We start from the raw sequence: 15206 nt of genomic DNA on the forward strand, positions 1-15206 counted from the left end.
TATTCGAAGTACGAACATCCCCTTTGAACGGGCTGCCATTAGGGCTCCATTGAAGAGAGCAAAAATGTTAGTTGTCGGAAGAACGTAGGTCATGTAAAAATAAAAGTGCGTAGAAATAAAAAGTACTTAGATAATTATACTTACTAGTCATGTAGTTTAGTTAGTACTTAGGTATACTGAGGGAGCTGCAAGGGATCCTGTTAAAAGGGTACCTACTACAGTGATACAAAAAAACTTCCTCCCTCCCTCTACTAAAATTCTTTATTGCTTTTCGTTTTCCGGCTTGCGCTATATTCTAGAGGCGTGAAAAATTTGTCAAATATAAGTACATAGTTGTCGGAAATGGTTCCCGAGGGCCAGATCGCAAAAACGCGACATAATATTTCTTCCTTTCCCATATAAATGAAGCTGTAATACAAGCTATTTGTAATGTAAACCTACAAAGGTTAAGTAGGGGTAGAGATAGGTACATTATAATTCTATGATTGGAAATAGATAAGTATCAACAGTAAGCAAAGGAGATAAGTATCCACCCCTAGCGCAACCGTTAAATATAAGATTTAAATACCTAACAAAACAGAAAATGAAATGTGATTTTATAAAGTCATTTTATTTAGGAACTTTGAGGCACATTTTGTTACGGAAAAGCCATAAAGGTATTGCCAGCAGAGCCAGCAACACTCGGAACAAACATAATACGTGCCTCCAGCTATAATCCTCCAAAATTTAAACTCAATAGAAACTATTTCTGATGATGCCAAAAAATAGTCGTGAAATAGTCATAAATAGTCGTTTTTTCCAAAAAAATAGTCGTATCATACTTTCGGAGTTAGAGCTATACTTTATGGAGGATTATAGCTGGAGGTCTCCAGCTATAATCCTCCAGCCTCTGCAGAACAAACGGTAAGGCCTATCGACTTGGTTAAGGTCTCAAAAAATAGTCGTGAAATAGTCGTAATGACATGCCAAATTTCAGAAATAGTCGTCAAAAGATAGCAGAGATATAATGGTACTTTGCTGCAGCCCTGGTGGAGGATTATAGCTGGAGGTTTTGAAAATATCGAATATCTTTGGAACTACTATGACTATCGGTTTGAATTATGTCTCAAAAAATAGTCGTGAAATAGTCGCTTCTATTTATTATAATTTTAAGCTTGATAAAAGCTGTTAAATAATGATATCAAATTCTTCATACAAATCAAAGTGGACGAGAATGCCAAAGCGAGCCAGTAACAAAAATAATAGCACCGTAGCATTGAAGTACTCATGTCGAATTTATCTATAAATCATTTATTTCGTCATACTTTGCATCAATAGTATCTAAATTCTAAACCAATCTTTGGTATGACATTTTATTGCTTTTGCTCTTAGCCTTTACCTTACTGTGTACAGAGAAAATGTATGCCTATACACGCACACATTTATCTCTGTTATCTTGACAAACGATAGCGATGACGACTACCGCGATGTAGTACCTAGGTCAGTTATTGTCATCCCTTACAATCCCGTAATCAGATAAATATAGCTATCCTTGTCTCCTTCCTAACCGGCATGCATCGCACGCATAGAACGCGTGAGCGAACGTGTCACCGGTTGCATCTTGACAAGCGATAGCAAAGCGGTATTTATTACGTCCCTTACTATCCCGGGATCACACAAAGTGTTGTTCTTGTTTTTTTATTAGCGTTGATGTGGCCGCCACCTCCGCCGGTGAAATTGGGATTAGTTTTATTGAAGACGCAGTACAGGGTAGCACTCAAGCGATAAGAATAAAATAGGGTGTTTGAAATATAACTCATTTTATTACAATCACAGGCCGAAAGTACTTTTATTTATACTTAAGTTATTCATTAAACAATCTTTAGGTAGATTAGGTTTCATACACTTATCTCAGTATTATTTGACTATTACCTATAAACATATTTAATTTAATTTAATTAATAATCACAGTTGGTTTATTGCTAAGTAATAATATAATATTGACGTAGTTCAATAAAAAAAAACATGGTATGAACTTAAATATGTAGTTATTTCACTATTAAAAAATTATTCTTTTCTAGCCCTATATCATAATAAGCTTAATTTAAAAGTAATCACAGATTGTTCATTAGTAGGTTTAGGTAAGTATAATCACGGTTATTGTCATAATGAAATATAACTCATTTAATTTCAATCACCGGCCGAAAGTACTTTTATCAATACTTAAGTTATTCATTAAACAAGTCACGTGACCAACTAACTTTCTATGGAAAATGATATATTTTTTTCGCGAATTTTTAAACTCTGATTTAAGTTTCGGGCTTAGATATACCATGCTGCACATGTAGCTTTCGGCTTAGTATACCCTTTTTGCAACACCTTGTATAATGGTTTTAATAAATATACCTAAATAACTTCGTAGGTGATAATAGGGTATCTATAATGCCCAGATAACTGAATCCTGTAGGTGTAGAACTTGCAAAAATTATGAACAGCCACTGTAGCTTGCGACGTTATTGAAAAATACACGTAAGCTGCGCTGAAAAAAAAATAAGACAAATTAACGTCTTATTAATAAAAATATTTGTTTTTAATATTAATATTATATACATATTTATATGATATACGAGTAGTAATAACGTTATTTCACCTAGACTATTTGTTTGGTAATTTATTGTCATTTGGAGACCACAGCAAACAGTGGAGTAAAATTTCTTATCAGTAACTTATTGCAACAATAACTTGAAACTGCGAACTTTTGTGTGAAAAGGGTAGAGTAGAAATACTGTTCATTAATGTATTCGCTTTTTTCAATATATATGTCCGATAACCGACCTCTATTGTTTTTGAGCGAAAGAGATAGCTGAGAAAACCATTTGGCTTTTGTCCAAAACCGGTTTGGTCGGACGGTGCGTTTGAAACTTGTATGAAATTTCTCAGGGTGTGAATTACTTACATAGGTATTTAGTTCAGAAACACGTTTTTGTCGCTTGTAACTGATAGGTACAAATGAGTTTTGACAAGTAAATTGGCTGTTATAACTTTATCAACTTCAGCACCACAACACTGTATAGGCCTAGCACAATACCATATATGAAAATAGTGATAAATTCTTACCCAGGATTTGTTATCTGGTAATTATGTATTCGGAGTCATTGCAGTTTTTTAGCGCATTACATCAATGCAGTCATGATAATTTATCCGCGCATTACATCGATAGGCTGTGTTTTCACCTGAAATAATAATGGCTAGGCTTATAGGTAGGTTACACATAATTTTTTTTATACATATATTTATTTGCCTAGTTTCATTCAGAAATACAAACTAAAACGCCTTTTTTTGCTATTGAGGGGTAAATATCCATATTTAACCAGGTCTACCATAATAATATGTAGGTAATCGATGATACCCACATATTTTCGTATCTACTAAGATATATTATGTACATGAATGCTTTGATTGCATGTATGCACAATTTACTCGCTCATAGTGTAAAATTGCTAATTGAATAACAATCCCCATACATATTAAGCATAGATATTAAAAAATAATTTAGCTACGTTACTTCAACAAAAATCATGTTAGTAAATAAGCTGAGCATAACAAAATGGGATGGCTTGCTTTGATATTGAGTATAAAGGATACTTACTTGCAATATTCAAACATAGCTCTCACTAAACACTCTTATCTGCATCCACTAATATCTTTTAGAATATAACATCTTGAATATTCATTTGCGTATAGAGCACTCACAATATTTTAACAACCAACAATAACACCGATCGTGACCATAGTTTGCACTAAACTGTAAACAAATTATCAAACAAAACATGCAAAATACTAACCCCAACATCACCGGTGGCGGCGCGCGGCGGCGGTCACATAAGGGACGTAATAAATACCGGTTTGCTATAGCTTGTCAAGATGTTACCGGTGACGCGGTCGTTCACGCGTTCTATGCGTGCGATGCATGCCGGTTAGAAAGGAGACAAGGATAGCAATATTTGTCTGATCACGGGATAGTAAGGGATGACAATAACTGACCTAGGTACTAAATCGCCGTAGTCGTCATCGCTATCGTTTGTCAAGATAACAGAGATAAATGTGTGCGTGTATAGGCATACGTTTTCTCTGTACACAGTAAGGTAAAGGCTAGGAGCAAAAGCAATAAAATGTCATGCCAAAGATTCGTTTAGATACTATTGATGCAAAGTATGACGAAATAAATGATTTAAAGATAAATTCGACATGAGTAATTCAATGCTATTGCTTTTATTTTTGTATTCAGTGCTATTATTTTTGTGAACTGGCTCGCTTTGGCATTCTCGTCCACTTTGATTTGTATGAAGAATTTGATATCATTATGTAACAGCTTTTATCAAGCTTAAAATTATAATAAACAGAAGCGACTATTTCACGACTATTTTTTGAGACATAATTCAAACCGATAGTCATAGTAGTTCCAAAGATATTCGATATTTTCAAAACCTCCAGCTATAATCCTCCACCAGGGCTGCAGCAAAGTACCATTATATCTCTGCTATCTTTTGACGACTATTTCTGAAATTTGGCATGTCATTACGACTATTTCACGACTATTTTTTGAGACCTTAACCAAGTCGATAGGCCTTACCGTTTGTTCTGCAGAGGCTGGAGGATTATAGCTGGAGACCTCCAGCTATAATCCTCCATAAAGTATAGCTCTAACTCCGAAAGTATGATACGACTATTTTTTTGGAAAACACGACTATTTATGACTATTTCACGACTATTTTTTGGCATCATCAGAAATAGTTTCTATTGACTTTAAATTTTGGAGGATTATAGCTCGAGGCACGTAACATAATACAAGTTCATGCATGAAGCACAGTGCCTCAACCTACCAATCAAGTGGGGATTCAATCTGCTCCAGTCTTCGAGTGCAACTTGCAATGTGGTATGCAACCTCTTTGGCCCTGGCAAGATTCGTGCTCGAATGCCTCAGGATAATAACGACGAAAATTGCCGGATGCGGATGGAAACGAAACTTTTGTCAAGTTTTCGTATAGGTATAGTGCCACAATCTTATCTGTTCCGGTGGTCAAAATGTGCAACTAACGAGACGTCATTGTCAAACGTCATTTCATACTCTGTGCGTTATTTGAGTTGTCAATTTCTGCGAAGAGGCTGACGCTACGTTATTTAATTTGTTTTGTGATTTTCTGGGTGAAATAATGCCAAAAGCGCTGTAATGTGATGCAAGAAAAGTAGTACTATATATATTGGCTTTTATGCAGGAAGAATAACATATTCAGGCGCCTTTAATTCCGTTTGAAAAAGTGGGAGAACGAGTTGCAGCGGCTACAGGTTAGTGTTGCCAAATATGACGAATAATTTTACCCATATACTCCATGTAATTTTATTAAATATTTTCCCGAGAGGCCCGTGCCCCAGCAGTGGGGACGGGATGGTTCGTGATACTCGTGATGAAAAGTATATAATCTTTATTTTTCTTTGATTACAGGTGTGAGGACATGACATGATACTTTAAATCTTAGGCAGTATACCAAGAAGAATTTCTCGCACCTGCAGCGATTTTAGACGAAATAATGATGATTTATGACAAGTCATTGTTTTCCCAGCCTATCAAGAGTTGGCTGAAAGAAATTGCTTTTTGGCAATTACCCTTTGGAAGGAGACCCGTGCCCCAGCAGTGGGGACGTGATGGGTCGTGATGATGATGAATTAGCCTTTGCACACTGTCTGAATTTCTTTTAATTGTATGCTCTTGTTTCTATTTACTCTATAAAATGTAAAATAAAGTGTTCAAAAATAATAATTAATAGTTTTTTTTAAGTCGTATCTCGTTATTCCCACGACCCACATATATTACCTATACCATTTTAATCTAGATTTAATCTTCTATATCAGAACATAACCAGAACTAATTTTATTTCTGTTCGCCGTGGACAAAATTTCCATACAACAAATGTCGTTTGATATATATTATATCCTCTTTCATTTACTATCGACCCTATATTTTGATTTATCTATAAGTACTTATGAATGTACCTAATTATAACAATAGGTAATAGCAGAAATGCATTGTCGTTTAAACCAGAAATAGGCAAAATTTATTCGATGGCATCACTGGATTCAATCACAGCGACGTCAGCACCGGAACAGATAAGATTGTGGCACTATAACTACTGCTAAGATGGATGCAGCAAATAATAGATGTTTCTTTGATTGGATTATACCACAATATCCACATCACTGTCACAACTCGTTATAGTGCCACAAACTTATCTGTTCCGGTGAGAGCGAACTAAATTGGTCCATACCTCATTACTTACTGTACTAATGAATTTCATATTGACATAGATTATATGGACCAATTTAGTTCGCTCTCACCGGAACAGATAAGTTTGTGGCACTATATAACAGGTTGTAAGTTAAATAACACGATCTTTTTGACAAATGCAACCTACCAGATGGTTTGAAGCGTATTAAGTCTATGACGAAGGAATTCGTCATTGTATTAAGTACGTTATTATGAATAGAACATGGTTAGCGCCTATTTATTACTTACAATAGGTACATGGTTAAACTTTTGATTAACTAGGTATGCCAATAAAATGATAGGTAACTACCTACTCGTATTTCAATGCTGAAACACAGCTGAAAATACTTTTTGTCCATTGCTATCTATTTTTTTGTATGGACACTCGGGTACAATGAAAAGATCCTACTCGGAATAAGAATATAAAAATCTCAAATGCAATGCCACATACTTGTTGATATTTGCGCACAATACAAACTTCATCCCGGCATTCTAGACATTCTAGTGCCTGTCTGCTTTATTTTATTTTTGTATCAAGTGCATCTGTAGATCTCTCCACCTACCTACTTATTCATAACTAGCTTTACCGCACGAGCTTTGCACCGTTTTTATGGGTTTCCCGTTTGAATTCCGGCATAAAAATTACATAACTAATATACTTAGTCCTCTGGAATAATGTAGCATTATCATTGAGAATCTTCGAAATCAGTTCAGTAGTTTTGAGTTTCAAAACATACATATACATACGTATACTACTGACATACAGAGAAAAATGTGTCCCTTTTACAATATTTAATATACTAGCCTGCAAGCTCCGTTTCACCTTAAACAGTTTCCCCGTGGGAATTACGGGATAAAAATTTGCCTATGTGTTATTCCAGGACATCATCAGTGTAGTGCAAACACATTTTATGAAAATACATACATACTTACAAACTTTCGCGTTTATAATATTACTATACTATAAGTACGATGGAGTATAATGAACAAAAGACGAGAGACGGCGGGAATCAGTCGACTTATGACGTAGGAAATAAGGTTGAGTCCAAGGATAAGTTGCACCCATTCCACATTTCGTCAAGTTGTTGGGTTAGGTTGGGTAATTTTTTCTAATACTGCTGAATAGAAAGTGGAAAATTGACCATTGTTGTACTTTTCCTTTTTAATACTTTGTCAGGTTTCAATGTTGAATATTTTCTCATGAAAGGCTAAGTAAGTACTGTGTAGGATTGTTTGTTTATTATTTTGTTGTTGTTTTAATTTTTTTCCTGTAAAGTTTTCAATGGTATTGCCCTGTACACAATACGTGGGGTCTTAGTTCAAGGAAATCGTACAAAATTTGAGAAAAGGTCATAAGTATTTGGCGGTCACGTGAGCAGTTTTATTTCCATCGTAACGAGACTAAAAATGAAATGATGTTTTTGTTTTTTTGCGTTTTGGTTTTCAAGATTTAAGATGCACAAGGTTAAGAAATTTCATCTATCTTCTATCTGTTTTGTGGTAAGATTTTACTTATTTCAATGCAATTAACACTATTGTTTTTTTTTTAATAAGAATGAACTCTTTTTTTCATTATACATAAATAACACGTTTTTCTAGATACATGATAATAAAGAAACATAATCACATCAAGTACTTAGATAATAAGTAAAGTTGGTATTACTTCAGATATCCGAGAATCACTTTCACTGCCATGCTCATATTTTCACTTTCTATACGATCTAAGTACCTAAGTACCTCAGGAAAGTCAACTTAAAACGTATTTTAAATGACGACCGAATGGCGTAGTGGTTAGTGACCCTGACTACTGAGGCGATGGTCCCGGGTTCGAATCCCGGCTGGGGCAGATTTTGTTTAAACACAGAAATTTATTCTCGGGTCTTGGATGTGCCCGTAAAATGGCAATAGGCCCGCCCCCTATTACATTGGGACTAACATAACCCAGATAACATATAAGCTTGCTTCAAGTTTGTTTTTTGTGTGATATATATTTGCAACGTCGAATTTCCTATGGCAAGTTTATTTCAAATTTGCTGTAAGCTTGTGAAAGTAGTGGTTATATAGTGGCCCTGACTGCTATGCCGAAGGTCCCGGGTTCGATTCCCGGCTGGGGCAGATATTTGTTTAAAGATTTAATTTTCTGTTGCAATTTTCTCTTCTTATTTTTATTTAGAGAGCTTTATTATTCCTCTCAAATAAGCATGTGGCGGACACCTCGACACACAATCAACAGATGGCGCTCGGAACGCAACACACGGAACATGTATGGAAACGAAGCAATTCTCTATGAAATCCTACATCGCATCGCGCATTCGAAGTTTTTTACCTACGCTGCTATATATACAGAGCCTCAAAACTAACCGTTGGGCAGCAAGTTATAATAACTGGTCACAACCTCGACCATAGAAGAACGCGGACTCCGGTGTACCCTCTCGACTCGCAAGCAGAGTCAGTTTCTCCTGGTCGACGCAGCACCCTGCCACAATGCGCCGACATTGCAGTCTTTTTAACCCGATAATTATGCCAATTTGTTTTGTCGTGTCAAAAATACAGCAAGTTTGTTCAAGGGAAACTAGAAAGTTTGATTTAAACTTGCCACAAGTTTACACACTTGCTTCGTCAGACTTGTTGCAAGTCTTCTCATTTGGCAGTTCAAACTTAATGCAAGGCTGAAACAAGTTTAAATTGCTATCTGGAAACACTCTGGCGAAAAGTGCGCAGCAATGCACCTCTGCCTACCCCGTAAGGGAGTACATTAGTACAAGGCGTGAGTGTTTTTTTTTTAAATTAAGCTGCCTACATACCGGCCCAACGAACGCCAACGAACGGGTTTCGTTGACCTTCGTTGCTGCAATCTGCCCTATATTATGTATGATAAATATCCATCGTTGGGATAACCGTTGGCGTTCGTTGGCACAGTCTGTACGCAGCTTTACATGTGTAAAAAAAAATGGTATCTAGAGTCGGCATTTTGTAAGTGGAACTATTTCATTGCTCGCGAGTGTGTTAGGATGCAAATAGGTGGCAGATCAATGGCAAAATCTACACCTATATTATAAACAGGAAATATTTATACTTCATAATTTATATATTTTCATTGTTTGTTTACAAAGACCGATTTAAAAAATATCCTTCACCATTGTAAAGCTATACTATCCGAGGGAAAACGATTTCATATACTTACTGTAAAGTCAAGCGTGAAGAGACAAAACTTAAAAATAAATGGAACACAACATACTCTTGTTCACAGCATCCTTTGAAATGGAAATCTATGAAACGGTGTCTCTTTTATTACTGAAATGCTGACATTTATTTTAGATGCATAATAAAATTGCGCATACGTACGAGTATAAGTTTCTGTTTGAAATTAAACTTTAGCATATATTTGAAAAGTTTAGATCAGAAACTAGTTTTTAATAACTCAACTACTGACTGTAAAATAACTCAGGAAAATTTTCATGATCATATCCTAGTGAACCTACTTAAGTTATAAACACAAAGTTTGGTGAGTATGGATGTTTGTTACTCTTTGAAGCTCACACCCTGTCATAGTGTGTATAAGCCATTATTGTCTTAAGGCGAAGCTTGTAAAAAGTAATAGAGAAAAATATCATATAATAGTCCAGACCAGCGTTAGCCGTGCCGATTGAGTAGGAATGGAAAGAAAATTGAAAATGGATGGAAAGAAAATGAAGGTACTTACATGAGACTCGAGAATTTCAAATTCAAATTCATACAAATTCATACCATTTATATTCACACTAATTCACAAACATACACAATACAATACAAAACATAAACATTAAATTTGTACTGGACTAACTACCTACATACATGACATGAACACAGTTAATAAATTGGAACATTATTAAAATAGAAATATTGGAACATTATTAAAATACACATAATTATTTTTCACAATTGTGTGGGTAGTTGTATAATAAATTACTGAACTAATTTAATGGTTACTTGATGAAATACAGTGCATCATTCACAGACAAGCCCTGTCTAGAAGCTTCATTAAAAAACCATCATCCTAATTCCTAACTAATATCCTAACTAATATTATAAATGCGAAAGTAACTGTGTCTTCCGTTACTCTTTCACGCTACTGAACGGATTTGAATGAAATTTGGTATACATGTGGTCTAGACCCTGAGAAAGAACATAGGCTACTTTTTATCCCGGATTTCCCACAGAAAAACTTATTAAGGCGAAGCGAAGCGCGCGGGAACAGCTAGTAGTTTTATAAAACTCCTAAACACATAAATCTAATAAAAATATAGAATACTAGCTGTTCCCGCGCGCTTCGCTTCGCCTTAAAAACTGTACCCGTGGGAATTCCGGGATAAAAAGTAGCCTATGTTCTTTCCCAGGGTCTAGACCATATTTATACCAAATTTCATTCAAATCCGTTCAGTACTTTTGGCGTGAAAGAGTAACAGACAGACAGACAGACAGACAGACAGACACAGTTACTTTCGCATTTATAATATTAGTTAGGATAATCAAGGCAAATGTATGCTAAGACAAGTCACGTCAATTCCGCCGACGCTCGAGATTTCGCAGATGGCTATTGGAAGACGTATTATACAGCATGATGCAGTATTCTCAGCGTAGACCGAAGGTGGAGTGATGTAGAACAATCCATTTATCCTACGAAAGATAGACGCTTTCTTAGCTGTGGCAACTGGCATACAGTCTGTTAAAGTCTATTGTCATAGCTCCTTTAATATTTGCTGAAGTCATAAACCGGAAGCATTAACACCACGTCGTTATTACCTATACATACACCACGTCTACGTGTATCTTAACCCTATGTATAAAATATTTATAAATAGAGAATTATAAATTTTAGCCGAATGCATACGAATCGGCTCAAAATCTGCAAACTGAATAGAACTAAGTATTATTTATAAGTATTTACTTTCTAATAATTATATTATTTGAGTTAGGAATATTTTATTATTAAGTACTTAATAGTATTCTTCGTTTCACGGTAATAAACCCTAAACCAGCTGCCGTACCACCACCGACACATTAGCAATAAAAAAACCATAAGCAGCGTCACTCGCCTTTGAAACATCTGTCAGATCCATACAAGTTACGTTTCGCTGGTGGTAGCCCCACTGCTCTAGTATGTTTGTTACTGTTACGACACGCTAAGAAAAATGAACATCCTGTATAATATTGTCGTATTTTTGGTTTTCGTCTCCACGCGGCCGACGGCTCTGATAACACACTTGTAATCCTTTGAAAAGGTCACCCGTTAATTTATTACCGATTTCCTTTGATAGTGACGAAACTTGGTTTATCGATAAAAGTTATAACTAGAGGGGAGATTTCGCGAGTTCTGCAAACTTTTGGAAGTTCTAGTGTTTCGAAAGAGGGAAAGAAAAGAAGTATTTTAAGAACTTGTTACATTTTTGATACTATTTAAGTATTATACACACACTGGCAATGAAAAAGTTCCAGGGAGAAAAGCACCAAGTTAATCCTAAGCGGAAAAGGCTAGCTTAATGACGCCGTGTACAATATTGAACTACATTTAAAAGCTCACCAGAATATAACCAAAATAAAAACGTGTAAGTAATAAATAAATAAAATAAAAATAAAAAAATAAAAAAGCCTTTTATTTCGTGCATGCCGACAAACAATCTATCACACATAAAGTAGTAGTTATAATTAATTATGAATTTAAATACACTTACAATAAATTTTCTATGCTTACTTACAAATCAATTAAAATAAATTTTCTATAAAATTTACTTGAATACATTCACATTACATATATTAAATTTAATGGTATTGAATTGAATTTCTTTTTATGCGTAATTAATTTTTTAAAAACATTTCTTAATACTATTCATGCAGCTTGCAGGAACCCCTTTATTGGGTGAAGGCCTCCTCCAATTGTAGCCATCTCTCTCTATCACGAGCCAATTGAGTCCACTGTGTACCAGCAACCTCTACAATGTCGTCTTCCCAGCGGGCATACGGTCTGCCTCGTCTGCGCTTGCCTGATGGCCCCGGCCAGGTGGTAGCTGTCAGTGTCCATCTTCCATCTTCTAGTCTTGCGACGTGGCCGGCCCATTTCCATTTTAAGGATCGAGCATATTGAAGAGCATCAATGAAGTTTGTTTTCTTTCTTATCTCACTGTGTCTTATTTTCTTTAGCTTACTTGTTCTCGTGATACTTCTCTCCATAGCCCTCTGACATGTTCGAATTTTTTCTTTAATTCTTTTGGTAAATTTCCATGTTTGACATGCGTAAGTAAGACAGGGCAAGATACATTGGTCCATTACTTTTTTCTTCAGATGAAGTGGTAGGTTTCCTTTTAAAATTTCTTTCATGGCCCAAAACTTTTTCCACGTCAGTTTAATTCTTCTGTCAACTTCCTCCTCGTTATTTTTGTTATTAAAGGATATTTGTTTACCAAGGTATACATATTTATCGACGTATTCCAGCACATTACCATCGATACTTAGGTTTCTTTGTAAACCGTTTGTCATCAGTTTAGTTTTGTTTAGATTCATTTCCAAGCCTACAGCATTGCTGGCTGCATTTAGAGACTTTACCATTTGTTCGAAATCATTAAAATTCTCTGATACTAAGACGATATCATCAGCAAACCTTAGATGATTTATGCGTTTTCCATGCATGTAGAGTCCATACTTTTTCCAGTCTAGTTCTCTTATTGCTGATTCTAGTACTGCTATGAATATTTTTGGTGAAATGGGGTCTCCTTGCCTGACACCTCTCTCGATTTTTATGTCTGGTCCTTTTCTTTCTAGCTTGACATTGCTGGTGCAGCGCGCGTACATGTATTTTAGAGTTTCAATGTATTCACTTTCTATCTCATTTTCATTTAAAGACTTCCAAATAGAATCATGTAGGATTGAATCGAATGCCTTTTTATAGTCGATAAAGGCTAGATACAGAGGCTTTTGAAACTCCTTAAATTTTTCGACAATTTGCTCAATGGTATGGATATGATCTATTGTTGAAAACCCTTTCCTAAATCCTGCTTGTTCTATTGGTTGGTTCTTATCAATTTTTGGGCTGAGCCTCTTTTGCATACAAGCTGAAAACAGTTTATATATGCTAGACAGGAGACTAACCGGACGATAGTTTCCCACATCATTTGGATCTCCTTTTTTGTAAAGAAGGATTATGTTTGATTTTGTCCATTCACTTGGTACCAATTGTGTACTTATAATCAGGTTAAATAGATGAGCTAATGGTGTCGCTAGCTTTGTTGCTGCTATTTTTATTGCTTCATTGACAATATTGTCCGGCCCTGGACTTTTTTCTACTTTGAGTCTTTTAATTTCTTGAATTATTTCTATCTCGTCAAACAAAGGAATTTGGTCTTCTTTTGAAAAATGTGCATTAATGGCGTAAAAATTATCCGTTTCGTTTCTGACATCTTTTTGTTGTGGTTTAGTTCCACGTGGTTCTGAGTAAAGAGAACTGTAATAGTTGGTCGCTATCTCAAGTATGCTCTTTCTGTCAGTTGAGACGCCAAGATTTCCTTTTAGACTAGGGATCCATGTTTTGTGAGTATTTAATTCTTTATATGCTCTTTTGACACTACCTGTGTTTCTCATGTGTCTTTCTATAGTTTCCATTCTATGCGTTTGGTAATCTTTTCGAATTTTTTTATTTACTTCTTTGTATAATTTACTAAGCTCCCTTTTAATTTCTGCTGTTTTCGGTTTCGTATGTTGTACGTCGTGTCTTCTCTTTATAAGTTTTTTGGTTTCATCTGACAATATACTTTTGTGTTCTTTTTCTTTTCCCTTACTCTCTCTTGTTAGGCTCAAGCTCTCTTCCAATGTTCTGATAAGTCTGTCATAATAGCTTTGAACGGTATCATTTTCACGTAGCTCTAGTTTTTCTTTGTTTGCTTCTAGCTGTCTGAGGTATGTAGTTATGTCTTTTTCTTTTTTCGTACAACATTTTTTTACATTTGAGTATGTAACTCTACTACTTTTTGGTTCATTTAAGGATAGAGCGGCTCTAACCATTCTGTGATCAGAAGAAAATTTGATGGAAGTAAGGACGTCCACATCATTAAATAATTTTGGTTTATTAGTAAGTATAAAGTCTACTTCGTTTTTTGTGTTGCCATCGGGTGACTGCCATGTCCATTTCTTATTGGGTTTTTTCTTGAAAAAGGAGTTCATAATGCTGAGATTGTTTTCTAGTGCAAACTGAACAAGAATATCGCCTCTCTCACTTCTTCTCCCATAGCCGAATTTTCCCATAATTGAGTCTTCGTGTTCTTTTTGGTGTCCTATTTTTGCGTTAAAATCTCCTATGACCATTACATTTTTGTCACAGATAGCCAAGGCATTTTCCAAAGTTGCATAGAATATTTCCAACTCATCGTCATTTTTTCTACTTGCATCTTCTGTTGGAGCATACACCTGGATAATACTCCAATCATCATTTTCAATCCGAAGTTTTAATATAGCCACTCTTTCGCTCAGACCAATGAAGTTTCTTATATTATCTTTCATGTGTTTTTTTAATGAGAAACCCAACTCCGTATAAGCCTTGAGTTTCGCCTTTGTAGCACAGTATAGAATTGTTGTATTCTTCAATGTTGCAGCCAATTCTTCTCACTTCGGACAAACCGATTATATCGTATTTTATATTTTCTAAGCAATGCATTAATTCTATAAACTTTTCATTTTTAGACAAGGTCGGGGTGGCTGAAGAAGAAAAATCTTACAGTGAACTTGAATCGCTACTGTTGGGAATCCTATCGGCAACTTTGGAAGTGGAAATTTCTCGAAATGAAATAGAATTTGTAAGGAGAATTGGAAACACCAGTAAAACCACAAGACCTATTGTATTCGCCACTACCACGTTGGGGAAAAAAATTGAAATATTAAA

This window comes from Plutella xylostella, chromosome 29 (assembly GCF_932276165.1).
Source record: "Plutella xylostella chromosome 29, ilPluXylo3.1, whole genome shotgun sequence".
Classification (NCBI taxonomy): Eukaryota; Metazoa; Arthropoda; class Insecta; order Lepidoptera; family Plutellidae; genus Plutella; species Plutella xylostella.